Source organism: Nothoprocta perdicaria, unplaced genomic scaffold (genome assembly GCF_003342845.1).
Source record: "Nothoprocta perdicaria isolate Ctin4 unplaced genomic scaffold, notPer1 scaffold_65, whole genome shotgun sequence".
Taxonomy (NCBI): domain Eukaryota; kingdom Metazoa; phylum Chordata; class Aves; order Tinamiformes; family Tinamidae; genus Nothoprocta; species Nothoprocta perdicaria.
Genome location: NW_020455921.1, coordinates 1,287,289 through 1,305,127, shown reverse-complemented (window position 1 = coordinate 1,305,127; position 17,839 = coordinate 1,287,289). Strand labels below are relative to the sequence as shown.

Genomic DNA, 17,839 nt, shown 5'->3' with positions numbered 1-17,839 from the left:
ACTTAGGGTTATAACTTTTAATTTTTGCTTTTATATCAAGTAGGATAGTGCTACAGTAGTCCCATGATAACAGAGTAGCTRTAAAGCTACGACTGTTTATGTGCTTATGCCTTCATGTTTCTCTTGTTGTTTCTTCTCATTTGTGATCACACACGAGGCAGCTCCCATCTGCCTCCGAATTCCCTTTGTTCCTTGTTTCTTTTGTGCTACTATTTCAAACGTAGCAAATCTCCAGGACAATCTGTGCTAAGATCCATGTACCCGTGCAACACAGTCTTCAAAGCTGGTGAACCAGCAATCTTAGGTGTGCTAGGGTGGAGACCTAAACTTGGGCAGATTCTCCCCAGACTGGGGTGTGGGGTGCAGGGAGAGAGAAGGTGAAATAACCACTGGCAATTGTTGCTTCTTTGTGTGTTGATTCTGGGAGGTAACTGTTTTCGTAAATCTGTTTAAACAGTTTTTGCAAATATTTTAGCAATTTTTAGCATAGAAATTCCATGTTTCATCGTAGAGTCATTATCCTGGTTGCAGTCCTGGTTTTTGAGCGAATAACAGTGATTGGTAAATGAAAATCACTCCCAAATGCTTAAAGAAGCGGCTGTGCCATCTGCCTGTGCCAGTAAAGGTGCTTGAGCCTATCCTTTGAAAGCCAAACCCTAGAAAAAGCAGTTRTTTGAATGCTTTTCTTTTTAGTATAGAGTAATTAGAGCAGGTCGTACCCCAGGTGGCATGTTGAGAAAAAGAGCCAAACCTAAATATATATTTAGGTCACATCTTTTAACCTAATAARTCTTTTATGGATGTTTTGCACATGAAAAGAAGCTATTAATGTCACTCGTTTCAGGGAAGGCAGCTTCTGTGTTACCCATCTCCTCTGATTTGGAGGTGTGTGGGGCGTTCTGAAGCCTTTCTCAGCAAGAGAAGGTTTATTGAGGTATATTGAGGGAGCTGGGGGAAGGCAGCTGAAGCTCTGGCCTGCAGCGGTGCCGCACGTGGGTGCCCCACGGGAGATGGTGTCTTRGCCCCTCTGCTCATCCCTCAGAAGCCTTCCCAGAGCCTCCGTGTACCCTCAGAGCAGGAGACAAACTCRTGCCCTTAGATGCAGCCTGTTAAATTTCAAGTCTTGACGTTTTGGCCATGGGGCTGGTAGTGTCAATGAGGGAGGAACTGGGAGCAGACCCAGCGCGTGGCTGGAAGTGCCAAGTTTCTCCTTGCAGGCCTTTGGCCTCCAAAGGAGGGACGTGCGCTTGTGGCTGCTGAACGCTGCTCTCCCGCTGTTCAAGCTGGCAGATCCAGCCAAAAAGAGCGCCGGGGCTGTGGCGTTGGTGGCAGTAACAGTGGGGCTGAACGCCTCCCTCTCGCTGTGTCGCCCTCCAGGCACTGCYGCACGGAGGCTCCAGAGCTTCCTCCGGGTGAGGGTGACTCTCCATCCCGAAACCTCTGCCGAAGGTGAAGGCCTCCCGAGAGACCAGGCGCTCACAACTCCAGGTAAGAGTTTAACTTTTCAATTCTTTTTAAGAAGAATTCAAACTCCATCATTTTGAAGTGGTTGCGAGATGAGGATATATTATATATTTTTAAAATTTCTTTGTTTTAATTTCTTACTAAATAAGCACACAATGGCATATCTCTAGGCTTTTTTTTTTTGCTCTCTTGGGAGGATTGTTGCTTGCTGCGTGGTATAAACGTCCCAGCCAAAGCTGGAGGAAAGAAAACAGTACACTCTGGGCTAGAACAAGCAGTAATCCTGATAAAACTGGTGGAAAGATAAATCCACAATTCCTTCTTGACAAGGGAACAGCTTGTTTATCTACAGTGCATTGTTGTTTGCAAATGTACCCCATTTTAATTGCTGAATTCAGAACTCCCTTCCAGTGGCCGCAAAATTATGGGAAGTGCCATAAGATGCCTCCAGTGACGGGAGGAGAATGAGGTTTCTGTAAGGTGCATATCTGCTCATTAGTAGTTCACTTGTTTCTTAGTCATCCCTGGTCATCCTGAGCATGTTCTTGGTTTTAAAGGATGAATGCTGAAGCATGAGGGAGAAATGAGATCCAGAGATGTTGAACTTGAGGCCTTTTGGCACTGCAGAGGGCCACTTTGGGAGATGTGACCATCCTACAGCTTCATTGCAAGCCAGTGTTTTGAATGTGCTGTTGATACATGCAGAATCTCTCCTTCACCCTGAAAACATTAATTGACCTTGTGTACGGAGTTGGCTGAAAAAAGTGRGAAGTAGTGGAGATTGAGTTTTTCCACGCATTTCCTCAAGATTAAACAGGGAACTTTTAAACATGGGTCACCAACCCAACGTGCTTGGGTCAACCTGTCCCCTTACACCATTCTCCTCACCTCTCTCTGTCCCCTTGGCATTAAATTTTGGTTTTTAGTCCAGGAGCAAGGTCATTCTTGAGTAAGTAAGGATTTTGTACTGAAACCTTAGAAGAGCAGAAAAAAACTATTATTATTCAGCAATTTCAAGMTGAACCCCCTGCCAAAACCAAATATTTTTTTCTCCTAATGTTTCCCTTTCTGCATTTACTTCAGGAGTATGTGAATGAATACATGTTGAAATATCCATGCACTAAAAAGAAATACAGCCTTTTCCATACTCTTAAAAAGTGAAACTTTACGTATTAGCAAAGGCTTCATAGAAGGTATCTACCTAATCCTATAAGGGTGCATGAAATACCTAAMGGTGGGGTATATTTCAGGTACAAAGGGTAGAGACTGCAAGTTTTTTGATGCMCGGTGTATGGGATGGAAATAGTCTTGAATGCTGTTTCTTCTTCCAGCAAATCAGTCTGTTCTCTCTTTCTGACTCTCTTTCCCTTTCTTGGAGGGCTGTGTTGCTAACCAGAAACACATGATACAAGACAGCCAAATGCTCTGGTGAAAATCAAGGGCACTTCGTAGCTGTGAAGATATATATWTTTTTTATTATTATTATTTGCCCTAGATTTTTTCATTGCAGCTGTAATTGTTGTTGTAAATTAGATGAATAATTGATTAAGGAGTTCTTGTTACCTGAAGTAATATTATGGTTATTAYTTCTCAGAGCTGTGCACTTCTTTGTACTCCAGCTCTGTTCACACGTTGCTGATTATTTTTTCTGTTTTGTTTTTCTGGAAGCTTTCTGCTCACGCTGCCCTTGCCCTCCTCTTTGCTTCTCTTCCAGCCCCCCTCCCAAAAGAGTGTTGTTTTTTGCTTCAGTATCCTGCACAATTTAATTGAAAAGTCTCTTTTTTTGGTCGACACCAACATTTTAAAAAAGCCTGGGAACTGTGCAATGTACACATCTGGTTTCACATGAGCACGAATTGCTGGCTTTACAAATACGAAACATGCAGTTCTTGCCGCAGCGTTAGCTAAAGTGTTCCGTAACTTGAGACTGCATTTGAAATAAAAACAAAATTGTATAGCTTCTTTACTGTACTAATGGAAAACATTTAATTTACTTTTTTAAAGGCAACCAGAAGAATGACGCAATGCTGTTCAAGCAGATTTACGGTGCCTTTGCTTGGGTACAAATCAATGCAGCTTAAAGGTGCTGCTGTGGAAGCTGGCTCCTTGACTGAGATCCAGCTATGCTCAGATGCAAACTCCTGTGCCGCAAGCCAGAAACCATGAGTTTGATTTATTCGGGCATCGCTGTGCGTCTGAGAGCTCTTGGTGATGGATTTTATTCATAGCTTTTCTCTATTTTCTTTCCACTGATTCTTGATCAGAATTTCAAAATAGGAAGTTCAGGCTGCATATGATTTTTTTTTTTTTCTTTCCCTCTTGGGTTATTCAATATTTTTTTTTGCATTTCCTGAGTTCAAGTACCTCAGGTTTTGTGGCAGTGATACCAGCCCCTGGGTGCCTTTCAGGGGTGGGTTTCCTCCCTCCCTCTCAAAGCGAGCTCACGCAGCCATCCATAGTGCAGGAGTGGTCCGAGCGAGGCTCCTCCTGCCCTCTCTGCACAGGGAGCCCTGCCCRGTGAATGGGACCTCTCTTCCCTTTCTCTTTTCCTGCTCAGGAAGGTGACARTGCAATAGGGTAATTTTGGCTAGGCCTAAAAAAGTTCTTAAAATGGAAATGTTTTTGTTTTGTGTTTTTGTTTTGTCTTCCAGAAGCAAAACTAAATGCAGGTTTTCACAGTACACCCACTTTTATGACTTTGTTTCCTTTCTTACTCCCTTTGGCTGCTTTGACTTATTTAAACTTTGGACTGTAAAGGACAGTTAGTGTTTCTTTCCTTCATATTTTTACCCTAAAGGAGATTTCTGCCCTGCTTAAGCAACACCCAGTGATGCCTCTTCCTCTGAAGGTCCCTGGTTTTTGGTCTACCTCCTAGTTGTGCTCACTTTTACTGTGAGGAGCCTCCTGACCAGATACTCGTTTCTAGCAGGCTGCAGAATACATGTAATCTTTTCAAGAGTGTATTGTATTCCATTTCTCAAATAGTGAAGATGCTTGGATCAGACCATTCACTGTTGTCATCTACTTAATGCTTCTTCTGGTGAATAGAAGGTGTGAGGAGATGCCCTGTGTAGGAAGTGAATCGGGTAGCTTGGGTAGACCTGCCCTAGAGAAGCCAAAAAGGACAGGTAGGATTGAGTGCCCTGTCCCAGGGCTGGCTTAGGGTGGGATGGTAAAGGCGGAATAAGGGGTTATAGTTATAGCCTTGAATTGTTTCTATTTGCTTTGAGGTTTTTGGAGAGGATGGAAGAGGGAAACTGAATATCATTAAGATAGCAATGTTGCTGAGGGTTGCATTACTTTGTGGTAGAAGGTTATTGGGGTAAGGTTTCATGTAGAATTACATTAATCCAAAGTAATAAATTCTAACAAAACGTAATTATCTAGAAGGAAATAGTGAAAGTATCAGATTTATAGGCCTGAAGTTCGATTAGGTTTCAAAAAATAYATATTTTACAGAAGTCTGGAGATTTTTGAGCTTAAGAGTGACCTATTTGGGCCATTGATATTTGTAAAGTGATGAGTTTCTTTCCTCTGCATCTGCTATTTTGCAACTAAATATCAAGTTACTTGAGGTATTACCTACCAGTGCTTTTTAAAGGAAGAGTCTTATAAAAGAGAACGCACAAATCTCTAGAAGAGATGTTATTTTCTTCCTGTTTTTGTGAGGTTCTTCCTATTTTCAACCATTCTTACCGTGTCTCTATCTGCAACTGAAACACAGTTGCTTCAGCAAACAGGCTGACACATTTTGATGGTGTTTCCTCAAACAGATCTTGAGTTTGACTTGTGTAAAAGTCTTGCTAGCCTGAAAGGTCTGGCACTTAGTTTCCTTTCTGCTTTTTTCCCCCCATTGCTTTCCCTGCACCTCGACTTGGAGTGTCAATGGGCCAATAAGCACAAATGGGATTCTCAGACTAGCAAAACAGTGCAAAGGATGAGAAGGAAGACATTGATTTTTGCAGAGGATAGTCTCAAATGAAATGCTGTCATGGAATACACCTTATGCCTGCTTTTCAGTTCACAAGTCATGGTTAAAAATACAGGGAATGACCCCAAAGTGGTAGTCTTTCAGCTATTTCGAGTATGTCTTTCCTTATTTTTAATCTAGCTCAAAATTTAGCCTTTCTTCTCAAGTAGAACTGTTTTGGCCGTTCATGTTGTCCCCATAGTTCTAGCTTTGCCAGACTTAGCTAATTGCTACTCTAAGGACAGCTTGAAATTTGAATCCCTGTGGAAACAGAGCGCTGTCCGGAGGATGCAGATGCTGCTGGGAAACCTGAACAAGGGAACGTGGATCCCACTGGGGGCTTCCTCCTTAGGAGCTGCTCTCGAGACTTCCCTTGCCTAGCTTCAGTTCCATAGCCCACTCCGTGTATGTGCCTTGTTGGATCCCCCTCACCTTTATTTATATGTTTTTGAGTTCTTGCCTTAGTTAGATGTTGATCTGGCTGCTACCTGCAGCTGTGGATCACTGCCCTGCTGGGCCAATTTTCAGACCTCTAGGAAACAAAAAACCTCTGAGCTTATAAAGGTGAAAGAACTTGATGGAAAATAAGTCTAACTATAGTGTAGTTATGGCAAATGCTTATGTTTCTTGCACATGGGATGCTTCCTTTCAGCATGGTGCTTTTAACTACAGGTAAGCTGAGTGTTAAATACTTGGGATCCTTTGCTCAGCTCATTCACAGTTTCAGAATTCTGCACATTTAATAGGAATTTTTGTACTGTTGTTGTGGAGTGATGCTGAACGAGACCTCATTAGTCTCTGCTGTAGAAGAGCTATCGGATACTCCAAGAGCAAAAATAAGAGTCCCCCACAGGTGTGGGATAACCCACTCAATAGTTGCTTGGTCCTGGTCTCTTTCATTTAGAGATTAAACTACAAACCATTCAGTTTAATATCTGTTCTAATATTGTTTRTTTTGATTAATATACTTGGGTAAACATCCTTTTTATTAAAAAAATCCTGTTAAAATACTGGTCTTATTGACTTCCTGTGGCAAAGTTAATTAAATTTATTTTATGGCCTAAAACTTGTTTAAAAATATTTATGGGCATTTAAACTTGCATTTTTAATAACTAAATGTAGCCTTTTCCCTTGTCTGTTCTTCTTGACTGCACAGTCTTATTTATTTCAGGCTCTTGTCATATTTTCATACTCTTAAGTATTTTAATGCTTTTTTTAAGTGCTTTAAAAACACAGGAAAATCCACTGATACTCTACAAATAACCTTTAAACCTTTGAAGTCCTCCATTCCTCCCTGAACCTTTTACAGAAAGAAAATCAATGCAAAGGGTGACTTGGTGACTTTTTGTTTTTAGAGCTTGGTTATCCTTTAAGTTCTCTAAAAATAAAATAAAAAGCCTCAGATTTAACATAACATAAAAYTTGTAAGGAAAGGAAATGGGTATTGTGACATCTGCGATGTTGTAGGGKTTTTTTTCCCCTTTGTTTTGGTTGTTTTAAGAAGAAATTTCAAAGGCACATTATCAMACTTTCCTAAAAGGAGAATTGATAGCTTAAGTAAATAAATGAATAATTATATCCCGAGCAATGATTGTATGCAAGTAATTAGCAGTTAATCTCTCTTCCTTCAAGTCTTTAGAAACTTTTATAGGCCTAGATAGCAGTGAATAGGTTTTGAGTCACTAGGAAACAGAGTTCTCTGGTACTTGGGGGCTGGATAAAGGGGAGAAACTTTTTGTTCTGTGCTTGGACCCCTGGCTTTGCCCTTCTTCCAGGGCCTTCTTCCAATCCCCTGTTGTCTCCACCTTTGTAAAATACTTTAGGCTTTGGAGCTATTGAAACTCACAGGGAACACCGGCCATTTGCTATGGAGTTACTCATAGTGTAAAGTGAAGTGGTTGTGTGTCCTTTAGGTTGTTCATTAAAAATAAATCAGCCAGAAAAACAAAGACACCCAGCATGCCACGTGTTGCAGCAAAAGGTGGATGTGAAGACAGCTCTAGTAGTTACATTTTAGGAGTACCAGTGTGGCCAAGGAATGGCAGGAATGAAGCTATTTAGTTTAAAAATGGATATGTTATGAGCAAATTAGCTAAGAAGGAAAGAAAAGATCTGACCTAAAATGAATACATGTCAGTCTTAGTTTGCCTAAGTTCTGAGCAGATGATTTCCACTTGTTTCCTGCCAAGTAAATTAAATCTACGAGGAACAGCTAGACTCCAAGTGTTAGACTGTTAGTGTTCTTAACAATATTAATGTGGTGAAAGAGAGTATTGATAAATGCGAGGTCGCATTTATCATGGGCCAGCTGAGAGACCTTTGTGTTCCTGTGCAGTGTGAGGGTTGTGTCCCCTGTAAGTTTATAGCTTTGTGTTTTGTACTTAACGCTTGCACGTGTGCCAGAACATGCTCAAGGAAAAGACATAAACTTTCTTCTCTCTTTTCTTCCCTGAGTGCTTTTATTTCCTGTCTAGCGCTGGAAAAGAGGAGCAACAAGAAGGGTTTTGTTAAATACAGCAAAATCTAATTACAGCTTGATTTAAAGCCACGCTTGCACAATGGCTGAGGGGTGAGTTCACTTCCACAAAAACAAACTCGTTGGCTTCCTACTGTGCAGCGAGGAATGTCACGATCTGCTGCCTGAAGAGCAGTTGCCTCCCTCTGCTGGCACTAGTCTTTCTTACAGGACGTGCTGCAGTTGTTGCATGATGTGAAAATARGAACGTGCTCCTATGCAAGAGAGGATCGGTGGATGCATTCTTCAGTGGGGCCCCATCTTACTGGCTACGCTGCAGGTAATGCAGCCTGCATCGTTGGGTAGGTGACCCAGGCTCAGGGGTTGTTTTCCTAGGAGGTGGGGAAAAACAAACAAACAAAAAAAMCCCACTCTTTCCTCAAAACATGGGATGGAAGAAACAACCACTTCATTCAGAGTCCTGTCCCTCTGACTCAAGTAGAAATCTTGGTGCTGCTTACAATATGGTTTTCATTGCATGGGCATATCTGAAAGGAGCAAGTTGGAATCTTCATTGTCTGATGATTTAGCTCTGAAAGTTGGGGACTAGTAGAAAATGTGGTTTTAAACTTAATTTCTGTCTTCTCTGTTCTAAATGTTCTGTTTTTCTTTAACTCTGTATCTCCAGCTTAGGCCGAGTTGATCATTTGTGCTGTGCTCTTCCCTTAGCCCGAGGCCTGCATCRCAGATGGCACCGTAGCAGAGCCTCCTAGTCCTTGGTGCCTGACTCACGCACACAGCTCTTTATTCATCCCTCGTTTCCAGCTGATGACTCTGCCATTTCTTAAGAGTTTTTGATTCCTGTTGTGAAAGTACCTATCCTTGTAGTCTCTGTTGCTTCATTCCTGTAACTAATTYATGGGGTTACTCATCTGTTTCAGTGAGGGGCTTCCGCCCCGCTCTGTCCCTTGAGGTTCTGTGGAGTCGTTGAGGATGGAGGGGAGCTCTGGAGATGCAGGTCAGCCTCCTGCTCAGGCAGGGTCAGCTGGTGCGTGCTGCACAAGATCATCCCCAGACACCTCCGGAGAAGGGGACTCCACACCTCGCTGGGCAGCCTSTTCCAGTGTCATCCTCACAGTCGAGAGGCTTTTCCTTTTATTCAGGCAGAGCTTCCTGTGTTTCCGTTTGTGCCCAGTGCCTCTCGTCCTGTCGCTGGCCACCACTGAGAATAGTCTGGCCCATCTTGATGCCCTCCCGTTAGATACTTGCATGCACCGAGAAGATCTCCTCTCAATCTTTTCTCAGGCTAAGCAGGCCCAGCTCTCAGACCCTTATCTGAGGGACACTCCAGTACTTTATCGTCTTTGTCACTCTACACCGGACCCTCTCTAGAAGCTCCACGTCCCCCTTATACTGGGGAGCCCAGAACTGCCCCCAATTCTCCAGGTGMGGCCTCACCAGAGCTGAGTAGAGGGGCAGRATCMCCTCCCTTGACCTGCTGGCAACACTCCTCCTGATGCAGCCAGGATCCCATTGGCCTGCTTGGCCACGAGGGCACTGCTGACTCGTGGTTAAYTTRGTGTCAACCAGGACTCCCAGGTCCCTCTCTGTGGAGCTGCTCTCCAGCAGGTCAGCTCCCAGTCCCAACTGGTGCCTGGGCTTCAATTTGCAGTGTATTTTATAAAAATGTGAAGGAACATTGGTACCACCTTAATTTCCTTGATGTAGGAGCACATTTTCTTGTCCTTTCCTTGTGGTGATTCAGCCTTATTTCTAGTTCTTTTGCCACTTCCTCTGCCCCTTTTCCATCTGAAGTGATAACTTTTCCTGTAGCATCAAATGGAAGTTTTGCTGGAGTCTTGAGATTAGACTTACTGCAGTGCCATTACCTTGGAAAATAGGTTGCAAAGAAAGATGCTGCACTAATCTAGTTGTAACGTTGCATTTTATCCTGATTTTTCTCTCCTTTCATATTCTCTACCTTCAAACATGTTCTCTAACTATATCTGAGGTCTAGACAGAGGTCTTCAGCAACTCCCRTTCCTTGGAAATAAGTTAGGCAAACATAACTACCTATACATAATCACATCCYTAAAAATATAAAGCAGTGCCTCTGTTTGGAAGTCAAATACAGGAACTCTGCCCAGCTGAAGTCTCAAGACTTGTGAGCAAATTACACAAGCAGTAGCTTTGCAAACACTTATTCACCACAGTGTGACCGCCTCTCCGCTAGTACCCCTGCGTTTGGTGCCTCCTGCTTTCTCTGAGAGATGGTCAGATGAAGGTCCTTAACTGTAGCAAGAAAAATAAATTGTATTTTAGCACCTTTTAGCCTGCACTGTAGAAGGCCCTGGCTGTTGGAAGCCAGGCAGTGCGTAGGGGGGTTCTCTACTTTGTGCAACCCCTCATGCAGRCCTGAGTTTCTACATTCAGATTTTATGGAAAAGATGGTTTGAGAGGAAAAAGTGTGTTGATGAGCACACATGGCTTGTTCATGGTTTTCCTCCAGCTGTGATTACCAAGCTTACTCTCCTGGAAGATGCAGAGCCATGCGAATTCTCCCTCTGCCTGTTTTCTCTCCGGATGTAGGAATTCCAGTTACTCCTCTAGTGGGCACATTTTCAAGGCAATGAAGTTTTTGCCTGTATTAGTTGCCAGTGGCACATTACCAAGGTACTGCCTACATGATTTCAGTTACTTCCTTGAAAAATCAAACCCTGACTTTTTCTCTTACATGTACGAAGAAGAACCTTCAAAAACAAGCGATGAGGGAGAAATCAGAAGGAGGCAGGACCTCCATCCCCCTGACCTCGCACCGTGGTGGTTACCAGTAGCGGGGCTGTCCGGCCGGGGTTTACCAGCCTCTGTGCACTGAGAAGGGCTCTTTGTCAAAACCTTCCCCGCCTGCCGGGGTGAYTGGGGACACGGTGCTCGTCACTGTAACTGTGTCCAGGGCTACCCGCTAKGCGATAAAGTAAAGTGGTTCCACTCAGGCCTGCTCAAATACTGTGCTGTTTGTGTCTTTGGAGACTTTCTAGAGGTTTCTTAAGCAATGTATTGAATAAAAACATGTTTTTTTTCTTACCTCCAGTATTCAATATGAAAGCTCTTTAAAGTAAGAAAAGATTTTTTCAGTGAACTCTTTAGTAGTTGACTTTAATTTTATTTTCCTATTAGTGTCCCTGGAGCGTTACCCCATRTTTGGAGAAGAGCTTGTTACTCCAGCATTTAATAGATTTCTTTCTTTAGCGTGAATATACAGTCTGAAACCTAAATATGCATCCCCCGTTTTGTATGTGCTGACATCTCCAAAACCTTCTGCTGATCTATAGGCAAAAGAAAGGGAGGATGTTTATGTATCTAATGCATAGTGTTTAATTTTATTAAAAAAAAAAAAGGGGGAAAACAACAAGGAAAAAAGTCTCATTACTGCCACCTTCTAAAACCACATTTTGTAACAGATTCCTTCATGTCCGGTTAGGTGCTGTTGACTTTCAGTAACAGGAAAGTGTTTTCTCCTGTGTCCTGACAAGCTGTTTGATAAGCACTCAGGGAGCAGAGCTCGGCTAGAAACATGACCTCAGCCCCAAGTTATTCCATCACTTCAGTGTGATGTTCGTTATCTCCATCCAGAGTTCCACGTCATCAACACGAGAACATTCTGACAGCCAAACTTGGGCCTTGTGTTTGCACCAGTGTTAATAGAGTGTTGTTACCTGTGGATTTGTCCAGTAGCCTTATGCCCTTTGCAAAGCTTTCTCTGTTAGATTCATTACTAGAAGCCAGGAGGAACAACTGAGAGGTTCAGAGAAATGAATAAGCCTGGATTTGCCCCCCGAGCTTGGAGCTGACTGTGTTGAGCTGCATCTTGATAGTGTCGTTCTTCACGAAGCCTTTTGCAAGGCGCGTTCAGCTGCGTTTGCACGATGACAGGCAGCGTTTAATGAAAATGTTGCCTCATCTAAATGTGTTTTATTGATTTGGTAAGAGATTAGAAGATAAATCAAAATAAGAAATATTAAATCACACTTTTCCTGAATGATTGCTAATGATCTTTGGAAATTGGTACACTCATTTGCATGGTTTAGTCACAGGCAAGGTTTTAAATTTCAGTATTAAGAGAAACAGATGATGATGTTCGTGCAGAGCCTTGAATGAGGATCACGTTTTGTTGGATCAACATTTTGAGTCTGTTCAAATAGATAATAACTCCTTATGTTTAGTGTTTTGTATGAAGAACAAAATGGATTCCTCATACAACATGTAACTTAGGTTATCTTGGGCAAGGGGGCAAGGATCTGTAAGATTTGGTCTGGTTAGTCTTTCATTCTGTTACACATTGCGCACCAGCAGTCTCTAATGCTTGGATGCTTTAATTCTAGCACAAATACTGAATGACTCACTGTTTAGATRAAGTGTAAGGTAACTATACCTATATTTAGCTGTGTATTATTTTCTTATCCCTGTTTCTTTCTTCACTTTCGCGGCTGAGAAAACAACAGTGAGTTTAATTTGTTTAGAAAAACAAAAAACACCTTGGAATGTGTTCTCACCACCTCACCTCTCTAGGCTCTTGGCTTCTCTTTCACATACCATCAAACAGAAAATGCTTAACCTCAACATGTCAYAGGTTACAAGATGACTTTAATTATACATTAAAAAAAAAAAACCCACACTTTTTCCTGCTGCTTGTTGGCAAACTCTCAGAAAGCCTTAGTCTTGCGGTTGTCGAGGCGGGATGTTACGGTCCCAGAGAAGTTTGAGTCAAGCTGGCTGCACTCTTAAGATGTGATGCAAGTGAAACTCCCAAAGAAAATGGGAAGCAGTGATTTTAGGAACCTGTTTGGAGTTGCTGAAGTCAATGAGAGAGTTTCAGGCTGCAGCCTTAGCTGCTCTCCTTCTCYACCAAGAAACTGCTGTGTGCTGGAACCTGCAGTTCTTAATCAAGGGTCAAGGTGTCTGCTGCCTTAGTTTGCTGGTGGATTGAACTGCTGACTTGCAGGGGTTCAGGAAAGGAATCAATACTCTTTTTCCATCTGGCTGCCTTGGGAACTGTGCAAATTAAATCTAGTTATCTGTGTTTAAAAAAAAAAAAAAAAAAAAAAAAAGTATGTCCATACAGCTACAATTGGCAAGTGTGAGCTTCTGCACGTGTTGCTGCTAGGAAGGCATTGGCTGCATGTTTTTGGTTATAAAGCAGTTGCAGGTAAGTTTGCCTGAACATTTACAGTAGCAAGATGTATATAACATACAACAGTGATATTTTTGTTTTGTTTTTCATTTGTTTTTTTCTTCTTACTGCAGCCTAGCAGGTTTGAAAGCTGCAGCGGTGAACAMGGAGGTAGTACCACCTAGGAGGCTGACTGTTTTCTGGAGTTTGCTGTTCCCTAAGACATCTTAGGGGTGACATTTGTTGCCCCCTTTATGTGGGCACATACTTCTTTCTTTTTTTTCTTTTTTTGTTTGTTCTYGTTCTTCTGTGTGTATTTTGTTTGTTTGTTTGTTTGCTTTGTTCCTGTTTTGACAGAGCAAACTTCTCAAGTGCTGTCACCACCAGCAGCTTCTTCAGATTTCATGTGCTTTTTATCTCTAGCCCATCAAGCATATCCACAGTTGATTGGGCTTTGTATTTCTTTGCATTTTTATTTACTTGAGCAAGCTCTCTGCAAGTTCTGTCAAATGTTAACTCAGTCTTGTGCCGCAGGAAAGCTCGAGAAATGTCATGAGGTGGGAGATATTCTATCATACCACCTGACTGGAAGGACTTGAAGGAATCCTTGATTCTTCAGCTCTTCCCTTTGTTAGTTTTGGAGCTGGAGAAAAGTGTATGCAAAAGCCTAAAATACTGTGACTACTGGAAAAGCTAAAACATTTTCAGGCTTCTCCTTTATGTAATCTCAGCTATACAAGTTAAATCCCATGCGTTGAGTGAGTAAAGAGTTTTCTGAACATAGTTCTCCTTTATCCTAGCGTAGCTAAACAAACAAGCAAACAAACAAAAAGAATGCACACAGATATCAGATTTGCTTTTTTTAATCTCATTTTTTGATATAAGATGTAAAGTGATAGTAGAATATACTGTTTCCAGAAGTACTTTACTAACTTATCACAAGAGCTGATTATATTTCAAGCACACAAAGAGAAAATGAGCCTGTAAATTCTTCTCAACATCAGTATTTCAAAACTATTTCAATTTGTTTATAATGAAGCAGACACAAAATTTTGCAAATGGAGCAGTTGTAAGTACTCAGAATAACCCAAATACTTTAAAGGAGATAAATAGCAATTTTTTGAAGGTTAGGCATGCACTCACTGACTTACATGATGAACTGATCAGTGTGAAAATGGTGCTTGTATACACTTGGTTTTTTMTGCTGCTCTCCTTCAGTCCTTCTAATTACAGATGTTTAAGCTAGTGGGTGGGATCTGRTGGAATTGTATGTAATAGCTCAACTAAGCATAGAAATTACGGCATTTAAGTGCTGTAAAATGGGCCTTCTGTTATCRGAAATGAAGAATATGTACAGTGCAATCAGTGTTAAACCCTTGGGAAACTTTGAAACTTTCCAGGGTTTCCTGCTGCTAGAGCTTTTACTGTGGTTATGCTGGTTATGTTTTGACTACAAGGTGCTGGAATTTACTTTGAAAATATCCATATCTGCTTTATTTGCTGATTAGCTTTGAAGCCTCCTCTTTTGTAGACCCTGAGTAAGACAGAAGATTAAGGAGCAAGGAGGAACTTGATCATTTATCTAAAGGCTGCCTTATTAGAGGGTGTGCTGGAGATACGTTCATGAATGCCTGGRCAAGCTGTAATTCTGATCTCTTTCTTAATTCCTGACCTCTTGCCTTTTGACTTTTGTTTCCTGTGTTTTTGTGCCTAATTGTTTTAGGGACAAGGAGCTTGGTGATACTGCTGTTATGCTATTACTGACACACTCTTCTACCTCTGGTATGTCTGGGACTTGTAGTCTTACCAGAAAAGAAGCCCAGGTCTGTGCTGGGCCTGAGAAGGGCTTGGGAAGACAAAGCAGTAAGTAGATCATTTGGCCCCCATCAGGATCGCTGAAAGTTCCCCTGGAAAATGTTGCCCGTCTTTTTTAGAGCATTCTGCAGCTCCCATGCTAATGTTGGTAGGGTTATTTCATGGGTTATTTCATATTTTAGAAACAAGAAGCAGTGTCTATTCAAATGACTAGAAAGGAGAAGACAACAGGGGTGTGATTCATTAGACTTGAGGGTCAGGCACCTATCTGTTCTAACTTAATTTTTCATAGCCCTAGTTAAGTGAATTTTATTTTTGCATTTCAGAAGAATTGGTTAAAATCCAGCAAGATCCTTGARAGGAGGGCCTGGAATCTTACCTGTGCCCCACGCTTCAACCACTAGGTCTCTGTGCTGCTCCRGATGCAAGGATACTGTTGTGCTGGAACATTATACTGAATAAGAYTCCGAAAGATTTTTTTCTTTCATAAAAGGGCTATTGACTTGCTCTATAACATAATTAAACCTTTCTTCCTGGAGAGGCTCTTCATCTGTTCCAGCAAAATGCCTCTAGTTTCTTGTAAGACTGTTTTCTGGTGTAGTGAGTCACAGTGATCTTAAAAGGATGCAATTTCTAGACATTAAATTAAGACTCCAGAATTAAAATCAAAATTTATTTTACATCTACTTGAAGGAAAAAACAAAGTTTTAAGGTTAGTAGGCTGTCTTCAGACTTGCCAGTCTTGAAATGTTAACCCAAGCCCTTGCATAGAAAACTAGTACCCTCCTGGGATCCGTTGCGTCGAGTGTCTTCAACCCTGGTGCAAATTTGCGAGATCTGAGAGTTGCTTTGAAGCTCTGACTTACCCAGTGCTTGGCCAGTGYGGGACAGGCTTAAAGTCTCAGAGGTTTCAGTTGCTGTCTGAGGAGCCACCTCCTGTCCCGGCCCTCACACCTCGGCTTCCTTTCTAGCTGCGTCTTGTGGTTCCACCTGGRTACGTTCTCACACAAGATGTAAGAGAGGGGAAAACAATCTTTGAAGGATGAGAAACAGCAAGCTTTAAATAGCTTAATAGGTCTTCATTGTCATCACACGGGATCAAAGAAAGCCACAGTGCTGTACTTTCTGCTCAGAAATTGAAATAACATTCATAATTACAGAAGTGAGCAACTCTGACAGTTTTTTCCCTTCAAAGGGAGGTATGTTAGGCTTCATTCTTTCTTTATTATGCTGCTGGTTACACCATGGCGTTTTTTGAAAAATTACACTTGTCCTGTAATCCAAAACTTGCATTTAAAGTTCTCCTAGGCCAATTTATGTATAGCTCAGATATATATGCTCAGCATCTGACAATGTGTCACAGGTTACAGTAAAGCAGTTATAGTCAAAAAGACACAAAATTAGAGAGGGAAGGAGAACATGCCAGTACTAACTATGAAGGTTAATGACGTGGAGGCACTGGAAGTGTSCATACTGCATCCTGAGGTTTTCCTGCCCTTCCACTGAGGAAGATCTGGGAATGTGTCTGAACTTGCCTGTTAGCTTTCTCACTCAAGTGACACTCCTGGTGCCTATTTGCTTCCATATCAAGTGCAAAATTGATCTTTGCTTGCAGAGTCCCTTTTTATGGCCCATTCCAAAATAGATTTAACTTCCCATATCTTGTAAACTGTTGAGATTTATTACTGTTATTCTTCATATTATGACTTCCCTATCTTAGATCAATTATGATATGTATTGTCATTTTTTTGTTACAGTCTCCCAATGTCTTTGTCTCCCTTGGCTGTTTAGAAAAAGCAATTTTCATACCATATGCAGCCTTTGCTCAGTAGGGTAGTGTGATCRTTGATTTATGCAAGTCAGGTATTCAGTGCGTGAAGTCTAGGGTCCTATTTAGGGCTATTTCTTATGCTCACAGTGTTACTGATGGGCAGTATGATCCCTTCATGTGGCTGAAACTTCTGGCCAACTGGCTGGGCAAGCACAAGTCATGGCATGGTAGGAGGTGGGTCCTCATCCACTAACACCTGAGCTGTGCTGGCTTTGCCTTCCCTTTCCATAGGTTCCTTGTGGGAGGGCAAGGGGGAGGAAAATAAGCGGACATGGAGGAAATTCACGTAGTTTGAGGTGATTGCTGAAATATAGTGTGGAAGAAGAYGTTCCAATAAGGAGAAAAACAAGAAGGTTACAGAGCAGTGGAAGGTTTGTATGAAGGTGGAGGTGAATTGGAGTAGTGTGTGAGAGGAGTTGTGTTTCACGGTGATGGCTTCACGTCTTCACAGTGACTTGTCATTTGAATTTGGCATTTTTTTTTGTTCTTGTAAATGCTAAGGAATAATCCTAACACCTGTGTTCTCCCACATCTGGTTGTGCTGGTAAAGTGTGTAGTGCTCAAAGTAGTTAACCTCCCGSAGGCTTCACTTCAGATCTTTCTCTGCTGCATTTGTTGGAAGTGTCCATCAGTAGTAGGATGAAACGGATCTTACTGACAGCTTAACTGCTCCTCYTCTTGTTCTTGGGAGTAGTCGTGACAGGTTGCTTTTGTTAATTTTGGTCAGTTGGGCCTTCATAAAGATATTGCCAACATATCAGCAGATGCAAGAAGACAGAAATTTGTTTAGAACATGTGGATTTTTTGTTTCCCRGAGTGCATCATATGTAGGCATGCTATACAGATGTTCTCTAGCCATCAGTCTTAGTGTCATCATCCAGAAACTCTTAAATACTGGGACTTCTCTCCCTCTTAAAAAGCACCCAGAGGAGATCATGGTGAACGCAGGGAATTTCCATGTTCTGTAAAATATATACGACTGTTTAACTTGGCGCTATCCTTAAAGCCTGGCATTTCCAAGTTCCTAAGAAAAGTTCACATGACACGTTAGGCTTGTGTTTTCTGCTGCATCCCCCTCTGTGAATGGTGATGGGTCCTCTGATTTTTCACAGAATATTTCACAGAATATTTAAG

General features: G+C 41.9%; 1 protein-coding gene across 1 annotated transcript in view; it reads left to right on the top strand.

Annotated features, from left to right (window-relative positions):
- The first annotated feature begins 1,407 nt into the window (after window positions 1–1,407).
- FAM110B (family with sequence similarity 110 member B) overlaps window positions 1,408–17,839 on the top strand; it is a 68,235-nt gene continuing 51,803 nt past the window's right edge. The window contains exon 1 of the mRNA XM_026050099.1: window positions 1,408–1,488. The gene's annotated coding sequence lies outside the window, so the exon portion shown is untranslated. The remainder of the gene's footprint in view (window positions 1,489–17,839) is intronic.